Below are 21,427 nucleotides of genomic sequence, written 5' to 3'. Positions count from 1 at the left end.
CACAATTTTTTGCACTCCTCATTTAACACATGTTGTCTACTCCACTGATTTGCATGCTACACCATTGTAGGCTTATCCCCACATCATCGTACTTAATCCTATGCTTAATGGAGGATAATCCATATCTGGTGGACATGTGCCTGGTTGCATGACATATCATAGTGTTGACTCCTATGCATTCTATAAGCTCTCTTGAGGCCTTTATATTCAGGCACTCCTAGTGTACTCTTAGTATCCAATTTATTGAATGAATATCATCATTCTGATCATACTCTGTCTATTTTGGTCTACTGTATGCTTGTGTTGAGTTCTTTAGTTCTTGGGGGAATTATGGCCTAAGCCAAATTCCTACATGGTATCATAGCAAAGGAGGATTCTCATCACGTAGCCATTCGAGACCATTCATGATTCAGCACCTCGACACCAATCCGGAGGATCCACAGAAATTGGGAGCATCTACAGCCAGATCTGATCTCTCCATTGCATTCAGAGCATTGATTTGGTGAAGATCGACTATAAACTCGCCTATATTGAGTGAAAGTGGATCGTGAGGCAAATTTTTTTTGCAAACAGGCACCCAAAGGCACTGATTTGCAATTGGGTATGATCTAATTCATTGATCTTATTTTATTTTTCTGATCTGAAGTTATTTTTTTCTCTGCATTATTTGGCTATTTTTTGGATTTATTATCCGAGTAATTGGCTATTTTTCAAAATTTTTTAAATTCGAGGTCAAAGAAATTTTATGGCAAAACCAGGCTATCAACCCCCGGCCTACAAAGTTGGCGGATATATATTATTTCAAAGGTTTTTTATCATTTTTCGACCTCTGCAATTGAATTGGGCCATACTTGGGGCATCCATCAACATTTTTGGGAGCAGGAAACCATTAAATTACTGACACTGGTGATCTCAACCGACCACTAGCCTGCTCACCAATTCGGCGGCGTCATCTTTGCAAACAATATGAGGCGTGGTTATTTTTAAACAACCTCACGTTCGCTCACCCACGAATGTGGGATAATTCCAATCTCCTCCGACACCGCAAAATAAACAATGACGTCCGTTTAACAGATTCTGACAACTAAATTTTGATCCTTGCATCGGTAGTTGGAAATCTAGCATTGCAGGTGAATGCCGATGGTAGTTTTAATGGGAGTCCACAGCCCAATCTGCCAACGCCATGCGGCGTACTCTCCAACGTTAACACCTCATTTGTGCTACCACAACATCGTACACATAGCAGATTTTCATTTAGTTGCAGACCGATTAACCCCATAAGCTCTCAAACATGTCATCAGTACTGTCAGCAAGCCGCATGCAGAGTCGGAGGACACGTGTTTCTTTTGTACATTCTATATAGTACGCCCCATCCATGTCAGTTGCCACGTCATTAGAGGGCTCAAAATTTGCTGATGTCATCAACACATGAGCCTAAAATTGACGCCCATCTAGACATCATTATAGGCTGATTTATAACTGCTGCGACGACCGTATGATCATCAAATTTAACCCTGTCTTTTGTTGGTGCAACCCCTCACCAAATTGATTTTGGTTTTTGCAGTCCGACTTCAAGAGGCCATAACTCGCACATCTGGACTCCAAATTAGGTGCAATTTTTTTTAAATTGGGTAAAATTTTCTAAATTTTTAGTGGTGCTACTAGTTTCTAGTTTTGGTTCATAGATTGTTCAGAATTTGCATTTTTTGGCGATTGTACTTGGATAATCCTGCATTTTACAACTTCAAACACTCCGTATGGGCACATCTAGAGTCAAAAATAGGTTTCATTTTTTTTGAAAGTGCATTATTTTTTATCTACTTTCTAGATTTGGCACCAGATTATACGGTTGTGTGGACAAAATTGTCACTTTCAGCAATAGGGCCTTTCTTTGCTTTGTAATGCTTCAATATTGTAGCAAATTGTAAAGTTTCAGATTTGTACTCCATTAAGAGGTTGTAACAAGAAAAATCAGAAGTCCACAAAGGCCAAAATTGGCAAGTGGCCCATTGTAATTGCACTACTGATAAAGTGCCCAAAGCATCTATTTTGGGGGTGTTTCTTGATTAAGTGAAAAGGAGAGGTATTCTTGGTGTTGTGTTCTCTCTTTTCTGCAAATTTTCTTTCATTTTCTGCATTATGGGCAACTTTAAGTTTCCTAAATTAACTCCTCATAACTATGCTTCGTGGTCCATCAAAATATTGTATCACATAATGCGTAATGGAGTTTCACAATATGTAGATGGTACTCTTCCTAGACCAGCAGGTGATAATGTATTTACAAGTGAAATTTCAAATTGGGTAGCCATGGATAGGAAAGCCCTAGGTGATATATGTTTGGGGGTAGATGATAAAATCATGTATCAAATCAAAAAATGTGCTACATCCAAGGAAGCTTGGGATACCCTCGAAAGCCTTTATGGTAAAGTGTCTGAAGAGGATGTGTTCAAAATAGAAGATGAGCTAGTTTCCTTAGATCCTAAGTCATATGACTCCATACAGGACTTCATCATCAAGGTGAATGAATTAAGCACAAAGCTTATTGATTGTGGGAATTCTATAAAAGATGACAGACTGACCTATCTCATCCATAACAAGCTGCCATCTAAATATTCCACCTTTGTATCTTCTTTTAACACCTCAAAGACTACCTTAGGGTCTACCTACAAGAAAGTCACATTTGATGAATATGCAAAACTATTGGATGATGAAGAAAAGAAGTTCAAAACAATGGGGATTCTCAAATCACCTCAGTCCAAAGCATTGGTGGCCAATGAGAGTTCTCAACATTCAGCTGGATAGTCTTCAAATAAAGGAAAGGGTAAGAAAAAATGGAAGAGAAAATCTGAGGATGTAGAAAAGACAACACCACAATCTAATCAACAAGGCAAGTCCTCAAATTCCAACAAGAAAGGGGACAACAACAATAAGGAGAAGAAGACGTGTGCTTATTGCAAGAAATTGGGTCATGAAGAGCATGAGTTTTATATCAAAAAGATTGATGAATTAACCAACATCATGAAGAAACATAATGTTCCATTGCATAATTCTTACAAGGAGAAGGGATCTTCTTCAGATTCAAAGGGCAAAGGGCAAGCATTCATGGCAAATGCAAACTCTTCGAAGGAATGTATATTTGACTCAGGTGCCTCATATCATATGGATTCTTCAAAGAAAATTTTTTCTTCAATGGATCACTTAAAGGTACTGCACATCTTCATGGGGAATGATAACAAAATGGAAGCTGAAGGAAAAGGAAATGTGGAGATGGAAAATGGAGAGTTTCAAGAGGTTCTCTATGTTCCAAACCTAAGTTAAAATCTCCTTTCAATTTTACCAAGTCACTCACTTTGGAGATGGACATAGAGTGGAGTTCCTTCCTGACTCAGTAAAAGTGCACAGTCTTAAAGATAATTCCTTGGTTGCAGTGGGGAAAGTGAATGATCACAAGATGTTGTACTCTTTCTCACATTTTGTGCCCAAGTCTCCTTCAAAGGTCTTGTTAACTCAATCAAATTCAAACATGCAATTATGGAATGAGCGGTATGGTCATCTTGACTATTGCTATCTTCAGCAACTTTGCACATACCACATGGTGAAAGGTCTACCTCAAATCAACTTTTCTAAGGGTGAGTGTTCAACAGATTCAGTGGATATGCATCCCGAGGGGAAGTTACAAAGAGGGAAGTCTTCTAGAGCAACAAGTGTTCTTCAGATGGTTCACATGGTATTAGTAGGTCCTTTTGCATTCAACTAGGGTCGCTACATACTTACCTTAGTTGATGACTTTTCAAGGTTCACTTGGGTCTACTTTCTGCATAGTAAGGGTGAAGTTTTGGACACATTTCTAGACTTCAAGGCTCATGTAGAATAGAAATCCAGAAAGGCCATCAAAGTACTCTAAATGGACAATGGTAACATGGATGTGAATAGAAGACTTAAAGACTTTTGTAGACATGAGGGAATTGATCTTCAGGCTCCTTCAACATTTAGTCCGCATAAGACAGATGTTGCAGCTTTGAGGATTAGAACTCTTAAGTCTATGGAAAGTTGCATGATTCATGCCAAGTCTCTAGATCCATCATTAGAAGTCAAAGTAATCACAAGTACCACTCACATTCTTAATCGTTCTCCTCATCCAACCTGAGACGGAAAAACTCCTTTTGAGGCATGGTGCGGTAGAAAACCTATTATGACAAACATCAAAATCTTTGGTTGTCTTGCATGGGCAAATGGATTTTCCAAGGGTCGCAAGGCACAATCATCTTAGCCTTGTACTTTCATTGATTATGAAGATAGTGTGAAGGCATATAGACTTCTAGATCCAAAGACACATAAGATATTTGTAGAGAAGGATGTACATTTTGAGAAAAGTTCATCTAGCTTGTCCTCTACTCCTCTTCACACATCATATAGTTTGGATATTGATAGTGACACCAGCGATAGTGCTTCAACAGCTTCAGATACGTGGAGTTCTGTTGACAGATAAAGTGTGAGGTCACTTCATCAATTTAGTCCACATGCATACATTACCACAGTGATAGGTCCAGAACAGCAGGGTACATCCAGTCTTCTAGATACAGGTTCAGTGACAAATTTGGGGGATAGTATTCATGATCTGCCTCTTCTTCTTGATGCAAGATTAACTTCTTCAATTGTCACGAGGGTTTTAGACTCTCTTGTTCATCCTCTACATGATCAATCAACATAGGTTGAAGTGATTGTGGATACTCATGATCAACAGTTGCAGTAGGGTTCTTCATTAGTTGCAGGGACAGAGAGTTTTTTGGGATAGGTTCTTCAGCGAGTTGAGTAGGTTTTAGAGACATCATTTATCCATGGGATTCTTTCCACACGCAGTGGAAGAGTCTCATTTATACCTTTGGCATTGTTTCTTCCTAAGGGGAGGAACGCCATTTTGCAGTCCTGGATTAGCTTCTTCATTGGAGCATTCACTGTTCGGCATTCTTCTTTGGGGGGGGGGGGGGGGGGGGAGCCCATCTTATCTCTACCTCTTCTCATCATTCTCTTATGTATATATTGGACGTATATCGTAATGGGGGGGTCTTGATTACTCCATCCATCAATGCATCTTGCTTTATCTCTCTTTTTGGGGGAGGGTTTTTCCCATGAGCTTTTCCCTCTTTCCCTACTTTAAGGGAGATTGCATATCATTATGTACATGGGTACCTAACATGGCCTCATAGCTGGGACCCATTCTGCATTTCATCCTAGATTCCGTAAGCTTAAGGACATTCCCCTAACTTGCACTTAAGCAGGGGGGGGGGGGGGGGGGTGTTGGTGTAAATAAGTATTTACTTATTACACTTACTTAAGTTTTACTTAGGTAAATGCATTATTTAATTATTTTGCATTATTTTATTATTTTTTTACGTAAGACACTTAGGAGTTTGTGAACTCTCATTGAGTTACACAACTCTGATTATGCACATGGTGTCTACAACACAAGAGTATGCATCATTCACTGAGTTGTCATGATGACAACACAATTTTCCACACTCCTCATTTAGCACATGTTGTCTACTCCATTGATATGCATGCTACACCATTGTAGGCTTATTCCCACATCATCGCACTTAATCCTGTGCTCAATGGAGGATAATCCATATCTGGGGGACATGTGTCTGGTTGTATGACATATCATAGTGTTGACTCCTATGCATTCTAGAAGCTCTCTTGAGGCATTTATATTCAGGAACTCCTAGTGTACTCTTAGTATCCAATTATTAAATGAATATTGTCATTCTGATCATACTCTGTCTATTTTGGTCTACTATGTGCTTGTGTTGAGTTCTTTAGTTCTTGGGTGAATTATGGCCTAAGCCAAATTCTTACAAAAACATTCTAAATTTGGACAACACATATTGTGAAATAATTGACCTTCACTCAATATAAAACACCCCAAAAACATAGAAATAAACACTGTAGGTTATTGTTCAAAAACTATAGTTTAGATATAGAAATGTTTAGTCCTTTAGCCACATTAAACTCTTGATCTTGCAGACTATATTCAAAAATAAGTTGAAATATTTTCAACACAAATAATACAATTTACTTGTAATACGGCTTACAGATTAGTCAAGCATTTACTTTTAGTTAGATCTGATAAGGAAATATCTCTACTATTATACAAATTTAGGATTCAAGGTTAGTCATAAGTGCAGAAACTAAGGAGAGTAAATGAAGAAAACTAGACAATTTCTAACATTAAAATGGAGATGGAAGGGTTTCATATTTTGGAAACACGCATGGTCTTGATAGAGAGATATGAAGAGTTTAAAGAAAGAAGATGTTGAGAATTCAACTTTACAACATAAAATTTCTCTCAGCACAAGAAGTTGCCAAGTGAAAGTCTTGCTTGACACAAGAAGGTGTTTAGTGCCAAGCAGATGGTGCCAAGTGACTTAGCACATGAAGAAGTCAAGTGAGCTTGGTAGTAAAGGGAGCTCAACACAATAGGATGCCAAGTGAGCTTAGCATAGTGGATGTCGAGTGAGCTGGGTCAACAAGAGGAGAACTTGGTTCTTGAAGAGAACACAGAGGAAGCCAAGTGAGAAAAGGATGAGCTTGGTTAACATGTGAACCAAGCAACTTAACAATAGACTTTCTGTCTAAACTTTTCCACCATTTAAACACAAAGAATATAACAAATAAACTTTCAAATATGAACTTCTCAAATACACACACAATGCAATAACAAATAGAAATGAGAAAAAAATGAGCAAAAACAACTAGATCAATCAGTATGCCTGCTTTCTTGCTTTCTATTCAACCAGGTTAAACTATTCCAAAATTTGGGAGCATTTAGCTTCAACCATAAAACTAGAAAATAGTTCAACTAATAGATATGAAACTTGCAGTACCAAAAGTTGCATACAATAATCTATCACTGCTTCACAAAACAAACAACTACAAACTTGTAGAATAATAGAAAGATTCAACGCATGTTGTTGTAAACACTAAAATTGAATCTTCCTTCTATCTTTTAAACTTTTTGCACTTTCTTTGATTTGCTAATCCTTTTTCTTTTATACTCTATGCTCTACTTCTTCTCATGTGTCTTAATATTTGTTTACTGATTGATCAAAAAATGAGGGTTTCTTACCTTTTGTCTTGCTTGAAAACTTTCCCCCCTCTTTTCCAGATTTGAAATCACCCACCAAGTTACATGTTGTCAAGTGAGTAGGTGGTCTTTTGGCTCTAATGGTAGCCAACCACTATCTTAAATCTTTGATACTCCCCCTTTGTCCTAAGCCAAAAAAAGTAAGGATCACTCTTGATCCAAATTAACTACACCAAGACTCCTTCTTAGGTATATAAAATTTGATATGCTGAAAGGCTTAGTAAATATATCTGCCAACTATCACTCAGACTTAAAAAATTCTATTTGGTATCTCCATTCTCCACCAACTCTCTGATGAAGTGATATCTAATTTCTATGTGATTATTTCTCCCATAGAAGACTCGATTATTGGATAGTGCAATTGAGGAAATGTTGCAAAAAAAGATTGTCGTTTAATCCTCTTGCCCTTCATTGAAATCTATCTAGATCCTCCTTAATCAAATAGATTGACATGATGTTGCGATATATTCAGCCTCTATTGTAGATTTAGTAACAATAATTTACTTCTTGGATGCCCATGAAATTGCACCCAATCCCATTTGAAACATGTATCCAGAAGTTCTCTTCCTATCATCTATGCTTCCAACCCAATTATTGTCAGTGTAACCAACCAACTTGAAATCATTATCTACAGTATACAAAATCCTAAATCCTTTTGTACCATTCACATACCTTAGGATCCTATTTTGCACTTGCCAATGTGAATTCTTCGATGTTTAAATAAATATGAAAATCAGAGCTGCTGCATGTATCATGTCAGGCTCAATTGTAGTCAAATACATGAAATTTCCAACCATACTTTTGTCTAATGTTGGGCTCACATTCTTGCTGCAATATTCCTTGCTCAACTTTAGACCTACTAATGTTGGTTTTGGGGCTGCCTTACTATTTTGCATTTTGAATCTCTCCAACATCTTCTTTGCATATTTTTCTTGAGAGATGAAGATGCCATCATGCATTTTTTTTAATTATATGCCTGGACAACACTTCAAGAGACATAGGTCTATCATTTCAAATTCATTCTTCATGGCCTCCTTGAACTCACTAATAAGGAAATTATCATTTCTAGTGAAGATTAAATCATCCACATACAAGACAACAATCAAAACCATACCATTTATTTCCTTGATGTAGAGAACAGGACTAGGGAATATTCTTGACTTTGAGTTCTATAAAATTGTGTTTTATATGTTATTAAAAAAAATCATAAAAAATAGTAAGATTTATTTAAATGTTAGTTTTCTAAAATAATTTTGTTTCTTTAGCAATCAGATATAAACTAGTATAAAATGTGCATTTAATAGTCATTTCCAATTGGAAAAGTGTGAGGCTATATATAACTTAGCTAGAATGAATCTATCTGGATCATATGTTTGAACAAAATTAATTTTAGATAGAAATACTCAAATTTAGTCTTTCTGATATGTCATCATGAAAGGTGACACAACTTTCTACTTTTACCCTACTATAGAGTACAACTAGTTGTAAGCTCCTTCATGATTTCATTCTTCATGTAAAAAATTACAAACAAATTGGAGGTATAATTCCCTCCTCTATCTAACCTAAGGAACATCATCCAATAACTGTCGATCGTGATCACCATCTACATCATCTTCTACTTCTTTAGTATCTTCTTCTTCCATCACATTATACTTTATTGGCCTTCCTCTTAGTTCATGTCTAACAACAAATGACCAACTCAGTTTATGTGGAACCTCTGAGTAAAATACCTGCTCACATTGGCTTGGAAGAACATAGGGCTCATCCCCAACTAGCTCAAACAACCTTGTATTAACCATTGTAAATCCATTGTCATGTTCAATAACAGTTCTATTAGGATCATTTGGATTAAGTCGTAGCCTATACCATTTGACAATGAAGAGTACTAATTTGAAGAAACTAAAGTCACACTCAAGTATATCATCCAAAATGCCATAGTATCAATTTTTAGACTCTCAAGGATGTAAGTCATTTCTAGATGAAATATTAGTCACTTGAAAGATTGCAGTTATTCTTGAATCACAAGTTTTCTTCATGTCATCCAACACTTTGACGCAAAATTTTTGATCATTACATAACATAGCCTTGTGGTGTTTAACCTTCAATAATATGTGAAACATGTCAAAATTATTGTATCATGAGTTGATAAACATACGGGTGATTAATAAATTTGTACATACCTAGAAATCTCTTAAACCACGTGATAAATTTATTTCCCTTTGCGTAACATTGGAATCTCCATTAGGATGAGCTTCTTTAACCAATGAAGATACACCTTCCCATGTTAATGTCTGACTAGAATGTTGACATCGTTCAATCCATACCGTCATCCAATCAAGATTGTTTGCAATATACAAATGTAGTGCATCCCACTCTCGAGCACCTATACAAAAAAAAAAATAGACAACTTACAACTGATTTACTTTGAAGATTAAGAAATAATTTATTACAATAACATCTTATAATTTATTACCTCTCACTTTCCTCAATGTACCTTTCCCCATCAAGTACTCCCCTTCTAATTTTTTAAAAGGCTCGAGATCCCAAATGTGATCTACATGGATATTTGATGCAAACTTAGGAAGATATTTAGTAATGTACACCATAGTCTAGTATACCATATATCCCTCTACCATAGAACCCTTAGGATGTGCTCTTTGTCGAACCAAAGCCTTCAAAGATTTCAAGTGCCTCTCAACCATCCACATCGACCTACTGTGTACAGGTCCACACAATTCAATCTCCTCAACTAGGTGTATGAGGTAGTGTTCCTTTGCATTGAAAAAAGTTGGAGGTAGACACTTTTGCATTTGACACAATAAATGAGGAATTCTTCTCTTCCAATAGTTTATATCTTCTTTATGAATTTGTTTAGATGACAACCACCTACATTAAGAGATTCAAGTCACAAAAAATATATAGATATGAGACTTTACAAAATAATATACAATAGATTACATAGCAAGAAAAACAAATCATGAATATAATTAATATATACAAAAAATTGAACAGATATTACTACTTACATCATGTATTTTCCAAGATCGTATATCACTTGTTTGATGTTATTGTTGAAGGGCTCTGGGAGAGATAGAGGAAGCACGTACTGCAGTAATTATAAACCAATCATTTCATTGTTTTCTAACATAACATAACGAATAGTATACGTAGTTTATGAATATATTGTAAATACACAAGAACATTACATACCTTGAAGAAAGTATGTCAATCATGCATTTTGAGCCTTGGCCCAAATTCACTTTTTTTTGATATGAGATTGTTTATGTTCGCAACAAATCCTGTGGGAAATCAAATTTTTCATATGACTTGTTTTATGGCATCACTTTGCTGCTCCGTTAATAACCAAGGAAGGGAACTTATATTAATCTGATCTCTATTGCTATTTGAGTGAATGAAATTCTTCAATGCATGATTGGATTCATGAATGTCATTACAAATTTTGACAATTTTTTCTTTGTCACACCTTCCATCCAATATTTTCCACAATGTCTCTGTTATATTCTTTCCAATATGCATAGTATAAAAAAAATGCACAATTTATAAGTGCTTGTAGTAGGGCAACCTACTAAATTGTCTGGGATAGCTTTTTAGTCCCTTTGGAAGGTTGTCAATACTGCCTTGACGACCTTCAAGATCATCAATTACACAATTAGTAAACAAAAATCACAATAGAAATATATAAATTACAAACATAAACCATTAGGTGGAACGACATTACCTCGATGATTAATTCTATTATATTCCAACTTCCATAGGCGAGGTTTCATTCTTTGTGTCTTTGATGTATTCTCTTCTTTCCCATTGAAAAGATGTTTTTTCATACTTCGATACTTATGATTCCTGTGGAGGAAGTGTCTACACTCATCAAACACCTGATTTCCTAAACTTTTTGAATGACGAGATTTCATCTTTAGACCACAAATTAGACATGCAAATTTTCCCTTTGTTTGAAGACCTACAAGATAATGATATAATTGGATTAGTAAATATGTTGATTTTTATAATTAGAATTATCGTGCGCAACTTGAATTCACTATAACATACCACAAAAATGTGTTAGCCCTGGGGCATCATGTATTGTCCATGCAAGTATTGCATGGAATTGAAATTGTCTTTGTCCTATTAGTCTAGACATGTCATACATAGTGACATCGTTCCATAACTCCACCAAATCATTGATAAGAGGCTCAATATATACATTCATATCTTTAACTTGATATTTACCTACTTGAATGAATAGTAACATTACATAATTATTGTGACTGTTTTACTGCAAGATTTGTAAGTACATGTAAATTAATAAGTATCAAATGAAGATACCTGGAACAATCATTGCCAACATAATGTGCTCCCTCTTTATTGACATCCATGGAGGAATGTTATTGTTGATAACAAAAATAGGCCACACCGATTAAATAGATCTAATCTCTCCAAATGGATTGACACCATCCACTACCAATGAAAGCCTAAGATTACAAGGTTCTTCTTTGAAGTGTTGCCACTTTTCCTCTATGTGCATAAATGCCGAACCATTCGTAGGGATTCGAATAATGTCATCTAGACTTCTATTGCATGCATGATAATCTATAAATTGAGCCAAGCTACTACACTTGAATAATTGTCGCATCCATGGAATAATGGGGATGTAATGAAGAACCTTTTGAGGTACCCTTTTTGTTAGTCGATTTGTTCGATATCTAGTCGTATGACATACAGGGAATTGTGTTGCAATTTTTTTTTTTTATAATATATAATATGATCATTGGGACAAGCATGTATTGCTTCATACTCCATTCCAATATCTTTCATAACAACAGATAATTCTTGATACGAGCGAGGTAGAATATTTGATGGTGGTAACAGAAACTCGCCTATCAATCTACAACAAAAAATATAAGTTGTTAATATAAACAATATTAGTGGTACATTATTCACCCTTTGTTAACTATAAAGACATATATGACATACCTTAACATATGTGACATTGTTATGTTGGATAAACCATTCATAACCTTCAAGTTCAACAACAACAATATAGCAGAGAGAAGAGTTGTTTGGGAGTCTTTGTATAGGGGCTCGTATGACTTCTCAAGTAGAGTTACATCGAGGCTATCATCATCATCATGATCAGATACGCTTGGACTAAATGTGTCATGGATAAATGTATTTATACCATCATCTTCAATTGTGTTTTCTGGCGCATGATCGTCATCTTCCATGGGATCATTATCTTCACCTTGGATATTTGCACCTCCATGTTCCTCCACTTCAAAAACCATATTCTTCGGATTGTTGTGGTTCATATCATGTACTTCCTTGGAAAGATCAACCTATATAAAATTGATTAACATAAATAAAACATGATTATCAACTCATCATCAAGTGATTTCATATGTATATGAATTGTTAAAATGATATAATGAATGACTTACCAATGGATGATAGTCATGCCCCCCTTCAATGTGACCATTCTCCCTACAATGTCTCTTAATTGTTTTGATTAGCAGTCTTCTACGGTTTAAGCCCTTACAAATATTGCAAGGACAATAACATTTTCCATCACCTTTTCTTTTCAAGTTAGACCACAATCTAGCGACTGTCTCCCTATTTTGTTCTTCACTTATAATATCTGACATGATTGTTCTTTGTAGGAAGCAAAAATTGGGCTATGAAAACTTTGGTCTACAACTTTCACAAACTAAGCAAAACTGTCAAAAGTACACAAATCTTCTTAGACCTAGCTAAATAATTTAATATTTTAAAAATCCTTTCTTTGAATTTATCTCTAAGACATTTAACCCAATCACCTTTTATAACATTCAATCAATTTCTCTAGGCAAATTTGTGGATAAGATTATTTGTAAAACTTTGACCAACCACCTGAAGGTCTTATTTCAAGAGACCTTACAACATTAAGCCACTAAAAGAAATTTCAAAACATATAAGCTAAAAGTCTAGTTAAAATATACATTAGAATAAAAAGTATACAATTTTCATACTTGAGGGCGCAGATATAACTCGTGCAACGACCTTCTTTCTTAGCTATAGAAGCTCTCCAGCAATCAAATTATACAAACTACAAGGCCTAATAGCAATTTCAAAACATATAAGCTACAAGTCTAGTTAAAATATACATTAGATTAGATTCAACAATAGCAAGCAATGTTATTCAGAATTAGATTCAACAAACCTTAGCAGTGTAAATAGCCATCTCCTCTAAACTGGACTCCAGACACGAGGGGGCATTCACATACTCTTCCCCTAAAGGTATCTGAAGAAAAAAAGCCACTATTCTTGAGTTTTTGAATTGCACCTCAAGATTAATGAAGCTTAAAAGGAATGAAAATTGTTTTCATACATTTAAATCAGGATGTAATATTTATTCATAAGTATATACCTTGCAAGCACTTAAAATTGCTGTTATATGTATTGCAGGAAAAGAAGAAGTTTCAAGATAAGTTTACATTGCTATTATATGTGTTACAGGAAAAGAAGAACTTTACATTGCTTTAACAACAGATCAAGAACAATGGTAAATGTTGAAAATAAAAAAACAGATATGTCATCAAATGGAATCCATAATAGTGATGACAAGACAGTGAGATAGACTATTATAGAAACTTAGAGATGATAGGACATGACAAGATGTACATTTACCATTATCTAGAGGAGCATCATCATTAGAGGTTACAAAAGAGCTATCAACAATGATATGAGTAGATTTAATGACATTAAAATAGCATGATCACAATTAATTTCAGTAAAGAAGAAGATCAAAACTATGATAAATATTAGAGAGCATGACTCATATGATGAGTGGTAGAAAGAGAGATAATTTCACCTTTTTGTTAAAGGTATTTAGAGTGTTTGCAAGGTGATTCACTATCCTTGGATACATTCACAGCTTTTATTTGAAGGATATTCACCATATAATGATCATCAATTTACTATCTTGTCTAAGGGGTCCAAGCACTAATGTCAAAGACCATTTTCTATTAATAATGGTACAACACTTTTGGTGAAGATACAATATCTATGATTGTATGAAATGATGCTCTTGGTTACACAAAGTAGACCTAGAAACACAGTAAGAATATTATGATGGCCATCAGACAACAAAGAGAAGTGAGGTGGCCAAGGGTAGAAACAATGGTGTGCCATATAAAAGCAGCAATAATATACGTATAAGAGAAAAAATAGTGATCAAACAATGTAAGGAAACAGTGAGTAGATATGCATCCAAATAGCGCCACTGCAATGAAAAAAATAGTGACATCAGAGAGAAAGATAGTGGTGAATATACATGGAAAACAGTGATTGATGTTATGAATAAATTATAAAAAATGAATGTGAATAATAGTGACATGGAAATAGTGAGTAAATAGGAATATCAATATTAGAGGATAGGAAGATCGGAAACAATAGTTAGAGATTAGTAATACAACAAAATTGGGTACATTATCCAATTTTTGAAGTTCTTCATTGGAGGGGTTTAAATAATTGGCCTATTAAGTTTTATGCTACTCAAGTTGTACTTCCTAAGAATCCTCCTCTTAAGTTCCAACCAATTTGGCTTCATTTCATGGCTTCATGGTTCTGAGATGCAGGCCTGCCATATGAGCATATGATAGAAGTAAGAAATTGCAATATGTTTAAATGACATATCAAGAAATGGTCATGTATTGGTAATATTTATGCTAGGAAGAGGTAGGCACAAGATCGTGTGTTGTCACTTACAAAAATTCAAGATCTTGTCTTTTCATAGGATTTGAGTAGAGAGGAGTCTCAAGTTGTTTGAGAACTTAAGTAATGAGAACTATTTTTAGGAAGTAGAAGGTAAGGGTTAATTGGCTTTAGGAAGGAGATATGAATATAGTCTTTTTCTATAATCATGTGCAAACTTATAGTTAAAATAGGATTTATATATCTACTTTGGTTAATTTATATGGAATTTATCTGATCTTTTCATATGTTTTGTCTCGAAAAAATCTACGTGGTACTATTTAGAAGATTCATCCCTACTAAGGATGAGGAGAATGATGCACAGATGGGTAAGGGCTCTTTATCAACTATTAGGCAGTCTTGCCAAAAGATCAAATTGCAAATTTTATGGAGCTCAAAGATTGATTAAATATGGATATGTAGGGTAGCCATTCTTCTAGCTGATTTCCTCACAAGTCCAGAAAGGTGTCTCCCACTGGTTATACTAAATTAGAAACTTAATTGTAGCTCATCCTTTGGTACTCCAATTCATGACCTATTGTAAATGGACAGTCTCTTAGACCTCTTGTCAATACCAGATCTTGTTGTCAGTCTCGTCATCTTGATTTCATTTCCAGGTTTATTTTCTTTCTTCATTGATTCAGAGCCTTGTTTATAAAGCATCAAGTTGAGAAAGACATCCATAATTAGCCATAGATCCTTAGATCAAATTGTCTCTGCACTCTCTTGAGTGTCCTCAAGGTGGGTCTTCAATTTGGATGGTCCTTGGATGCGTGCCTTGCGTTATTCTCATGAAGAAAGGATTGGGAAGGAAATGAGGAACATTAATGCCAATTTCAAATAGGATATGTGCTGGCAATATACTGAGTTGGGGACACACGGTTTCCCCCAATTTTAGTCTATCCTGGCAATATATTTAGATCACATCAATTCCTCCTTTGAGCATAGAGCTCACTTTTTCTGTCAAGCCTTACAGATTTTGCATAACAAGTTTATTTGGGCAGACCATCATTGACTTTAAAATAAATGAACTAAGGATTCTCCTTGGGAAGTTGAGGCTATATTCTCAGCAATTAAAAGTTGAGTCAGATATTAGTCACTAGTCCAAGATATCAGCATCACCCTTTATCATTCGTTAAAAATTGTTTAATTGGTGAGCAACTACACTTAATGTGTGTTGTAGTGATGGCAGGTACCTGACATCAACTGCAACTAACTTCATAGGTCTACCTGTGTCTATATCCCCAATAGTGGTTAGAGGAGATAGTCACATTGGCCCTTCATAATCTATAGCTATTATCATTTTTGTTTGGGTCAATGTATCTTTGTTTAACTAATTGCACCTCTGGTTACTGTATATAGGTAAAGTCCAGATCAATTTTATTAATTTCTAAAACTAGTTTTAGGCCATGAATGGCATTTTATTAACACTGGATTTTGTGCATTGTGATATGTTATCCCCATGTGGAGCATTGGGTATAATTGTTTTGGAATTTTCATTTCAGGTGCATTGGGATCTGAACTCTTGGTATAGCGGTCGATTGAGTGTGCATATGTGCATGATTGAACATTTGTCATTTTGAGGTTATATTCTTTGTGGTAATACACTTAAAATTTACATGTGCTATTATATGGCTATGTGATGTGAAATGTACTTTGGATCACTTAGGGATTCATACTCTTGGCTGAGATGCCAACTGAGTATGCTTGTTGCACATTGCCTTTTCTTGTAAAAGGGGATCTATGCGATGCTGTGGATATTGTGATTTGGTATATTAATATATTGGGATATTTCTTCATAATGTGAGATTTTATTGAGATCCACCCTCTTGGCATGTTGGCCAATGGAGTCATGTTATTATATTGTGTGATCATCTTGGGACCTACACTCTTGGTGAAGACCAATCAAGTCTTTTGAGTTTATATTGTTACCTTCTTTGAAAAGTTTAAGCCATAGGATTAGGTGCTTTGACTAGGTATGGAAAATAAAATAATAGAATCCATGAGCACATTAGCACTTTCACAAGGCTATGATGACTTGTGAGGGTAGTTGTACGATTGAATCCATGAGCATGCCGTGGGCAATTTCTCTAGGTTGTGGGTGACTTGTGAGGATAGTACACATAATAGAATCCCCAAGCACACCATACATGCTTTTACAAGGCTATGGGTGACTTCTGAGGGCAATATGCATAATAGAATCCCCGAGCACACCATAAGTAGTTTCTCAAGGCTATGGCTAAATTATGAGGGTAGTTGACACATGTATGGGCATGTGATGACATTCCCTATGCATTGTAATCAACCACTGAATTCCTAGTAGTATGAATAGCACCTCTTGGGTATTGGTTAATTGAGTGTGTTTAGATATTGCATTGTGGCCATTGCTTCATGTTGTGTTGCTCCATGTTTTCTCTTAAATAAGCCTATGATTTATTTGCACTCTATATACATTGATTGGTGTGAGTATACTTATACCTCCTTGTATGCCTTGTGTTCTTGTCTGGGCTATGTGACTATCTCCACAAGCATAGTGAGGCAGACCTAAGAGTACCACATGATTGAGTGGTGTGACAAGGCACTGTTGGGGACCGGTGTACAAGTATTAAATTGGATCTAGTGGCACCTACATGAGTTCCTTCTGCACCTCTCTCTCTCTCTCTCTCTCTCTCTCTCTCTCTCTCTCTCTCTCTCTCTCTCTCTCTCTCTCTCTTCTAATTTTAATAAGAGTCAAATCATTCTCAAAATCATCACTTTATCCTAGATATTGACTGTATCAAATTAATAGCAGCAATAGTTTCTATCTTAGATTCTTTTGTGCCAGATAATGCAAAGGGACCAATTCCCAAGCATTAATTTTTAGTATTATCTAACAATCTCACAAGGATGGAGAAGTTTATAATAGCTCCTTGATTCACAATTTTAGAAGACAAAAGATCAATTTCCAAGAAAATGGAAGAAAATTGGTTGGTGATCTAGTTTTTGACTCTTTGACTACTTAGTTATATCTTTCCCACTTTACCAGTTGCAAATAACCTATGGTGAATGCGAATTTTCCATGGGGTAAATGTAGGTTAGCCACTTCTGCTGATCATTTAATATTGTTCTTTTGGTGGCCGTCACTGTTGTATATGGATTCATAATGAGGCACCTTTTGTATTGAAATGGCACTATTTTTCGAAAGCATATCTCAATATGCAATCAAGTTTAACTTTTGATTCAATCTTCATATTCATATTGCCCTTGATATAATCACATTTTCTAGATTTGGTTGAACAAATATGTCTTCTTTATGGAATAATAATTAGCCGATAGGCTACCTTGTGCGAGGACGCTCACCAATTTTCAATGTTAGATGCCAACTTCTTGTGCTGGTAAACGTCATGTGGGCTACCGAATTTTTAGCCGATAGGAAGAATTTAACCGTGCAGCTAAACATATTTAAGCATTTATTAGCCAATAGGCATTGGGAATACGAAAGAAGGAGACCACGATTGGTAGGTGGAGAAGAGATGGTTGGCCACACAATTGGCATGTGCAGATGGGACAGCCGACCACGATATTGGAACATGTCATTCGCATTTGGAACATGTCATTTAAATGGAGGTATCTTTCATTCAGATCCTCATCCTTTTTTCTATGCCTTTGCTTTATTTTTGTCACCAAATTACAAAGATTAGAGCTTTGTTCGATTATCATAGGCACAGGTAGTTCGATTTCCTTTTACCATCTATAAAATTTTATGCAACCTATCTTCCATTCTTGTTACAGTCCAAGGTAGATTAATTCTTGCATACAAAATACTCAACCTAAAATCTAAATTAGGATTCTTCAATATTCATTAAACTCAATAGATTTTTGTACATTGAGGTATCACAAAATTAAAAAGAAATGTATTTTTTATGCTCGGATCTCCTTTTGGCTTGTGGCAACAGTTTTAAGTATCTGAGTTTTATTCAGCAGTAATACTTTCATGCCAGTTGACTATATATCTATTGCCTAGATTCTAATTTTCATCTTTGTTGGGGTTCAGGGGCTACTTTTTCTCTATAATATTCTTAGTGTTTACTTCCTGCAAATTTTTCATCTCACTATACAAATGGCCAATCCAACAAACAATGGATTTTTTCATTGGCACCTATATTGTATTTGATTACTATTTTTTAATTTCAATGATTTAAAAATACAATTTTTTTGATTTTCTATTGGTTAGGGTAATATTTTTAGTCTATTGTAACATATAAACCATGAAAAAAAAATTATTGTACGTTGTTGTTAGGAAAACAAGTATGTTTTACTCAGGATGCTATTGATTTCAATATCAAACCAACTATGAATCGATCATGGGAATAAATGTATATATTCATGTTTCCATTGAATATTGGTTTCATTTGAATGTTGAATTGTATTTAAATCAGTGGGTAGTTTAATGGCATGGTATTTCTTTAACTATTGAATTTAAAGGTTAGAAGTCTTGAAGCAAGAAAGATCTAAGATTTCTATATAATGCTGAGATTAGGAGCAAAAGAATCTTCAGTCGCTCCTGCCTAAGTTGCACAAGCCGTAAGAAAATTCCTAAAAAAGCACATAAGCTGGTTCAAAATACTATAACGATCAGAGGAACTTGCTCTCAGATGGGCCATGACAACTAAAGACTCAGCTCTTGTGGTGTTGAAAAGTGCAACATTACTTCTATAGCTTCAATCTAGAGCTCTTTGGTTCAAATTCCAATCCATACTTTTGGCTTTGGTGTTGAGGGAAGCCGTGCTTGGTGGTAAGATGCATCTAAAAATGTTGAAGGTGACCAAGTTTCTTTTAGCTTATTATATTAGATTCCTACAAGTTATTATTGAGAGGCTACCGACAATATGTGGTCCTGTGGTGTAATTCTCTTTTTTCTATTGAGCGGATGGTTATCGTTTAAACATCACACATTAAGGAAGAAATTAAGCCTTTAAAAGTAAGTCCAACTTTGACTATTTAACAATTCTACACTAGGAAACAAGCCTTAGTGTGTGATGTTTAAGCCGCTCAATTGTTTAGTGACAAGGATTTCATTGATGTTAAAGCAATTGGGCAGTTGGGTGTGGATATTAGTTTGTGTTATTATAGGAAATCTTTATTGACTAATGGTGATGCTTTGATTTAAGAGCGATTTGATAGTTGGGCATGGGTGAATAGAGTTACAGGCCAGGCTGTAAGGCATGGACATGTTGAGAAAGAAAGGGTTTGTAATTTTTCCCGAAGCCAGTCTTTTTTATTATCTGTTGTTAAGGAACTATAGTGGGGTTTGAGGGATTTGGCATAATTGTTTGTGTGCTTGGATGGTGCAGGTGTCCTTGGGTCCATACCACCCTAATGATTTGAATGAGGTTGTTCTATTTACTCAGAGTGTTGAGGCTATTCTACTTACCTAGAGTGTTGATGTGCGAAGAGGGTATCAGTGCATCAAGCCAGTAAATGACATTAAGCTCAATCTGGAAGCCAAGCTAGAGGATGATAAACATCATGGTAGCCTTAGAGAAGGGGTAGAGGTTCTTCTCTTCAAATGGCACAAAAAAATGAGCCAAAAATGGAAGATCACCCCAATCTGTAGGTTTCCTATTTAACTTCATTATGTAGAAATGTTTTTCTTGGGTATGGCGAGATGCAAACTGATTGATTGTGTGGGAAAAGTCACATTTTTATAAAGGGTTTGGAGATTTATCTGACAATTCACATTGCTTGGTGTTATCTTAATAGAATTTTATTTTTTTAGTGATCAGATAATATTGGAGATCTTGTTACAAAAATGTAAAAGTCGATTTTGAAAATTTCTCAACTTACCGAGATCTACTAAGGGATTACTTCAGATTTCACATTGTTTAATCCTCTTTATCATTTATAATGTTTGAAACTGATAATATAATGATTGGAGAAAAAAGGATTCTAAGAGTAATGGGTTTGCTTTTTTTGCACCTTGCCATCATCCTCCTCCGAATGTTGCCCTTGGACCTTTCACTGCAGAAATTGCCATAGAATAGTAGGGCAAGCAAGCAGTCAGCAGATGCAGGTCTTTGCCCCTCTCAATGCCTCGAGTTGAGGGAGATAGATGCAGGCTCAAATGAGAAGTCTGGATGTAGATGGCAATCAGGATTTTGCATTGAGTCAACTCACTGCTGAAGTCTCTCGCCTTTTCTTTCCGAAGAACCAAGGTAGAATGATCGATCCCTATGTTGATTTCAAATGAGCATTTTTGGTTTTTTTTCTCTTATATCTCGTTAGCATCGCAATTGTGACATTTTCAAGTTATAGTTGAAAAAAAGGGCCAAAAATCACATAACATTTTTCACCGTCGCAATCACATGTATTGGAGATAGCGTCGCAATTACGACGACATCTGGCTAAAATTGAAAAAGAAAAGCCAAAAACACATTACATTTGCTTTTCGTCGCAAATTGACATCACAAATTGACCCCCAATGTATTAGTGGTGGCTAGGGTTTCAAGTAAGCACATCCAACTAATGGCGCACGAGCGTGAAAGCGTAGTGCACCGCATG

The sequence above is a fragment of the Cupressus sempervirens genome, chromosome 4 (genome assembly GCF_028749045.1).
Source record: "Cupressus sempervirens isolate cs-2001-9-10 chromosome 4, ASM2874904v1, whole genome shotgun sequence".
NCBI lineage: Eukaryota > Viridiplantae > Streptophyta > Pinopsida > Cupressales > Cupressaceae > Cupressus > Cupressus sempervirens.
Note: the sequence above shows the minus strand (reverse complement) of the source record.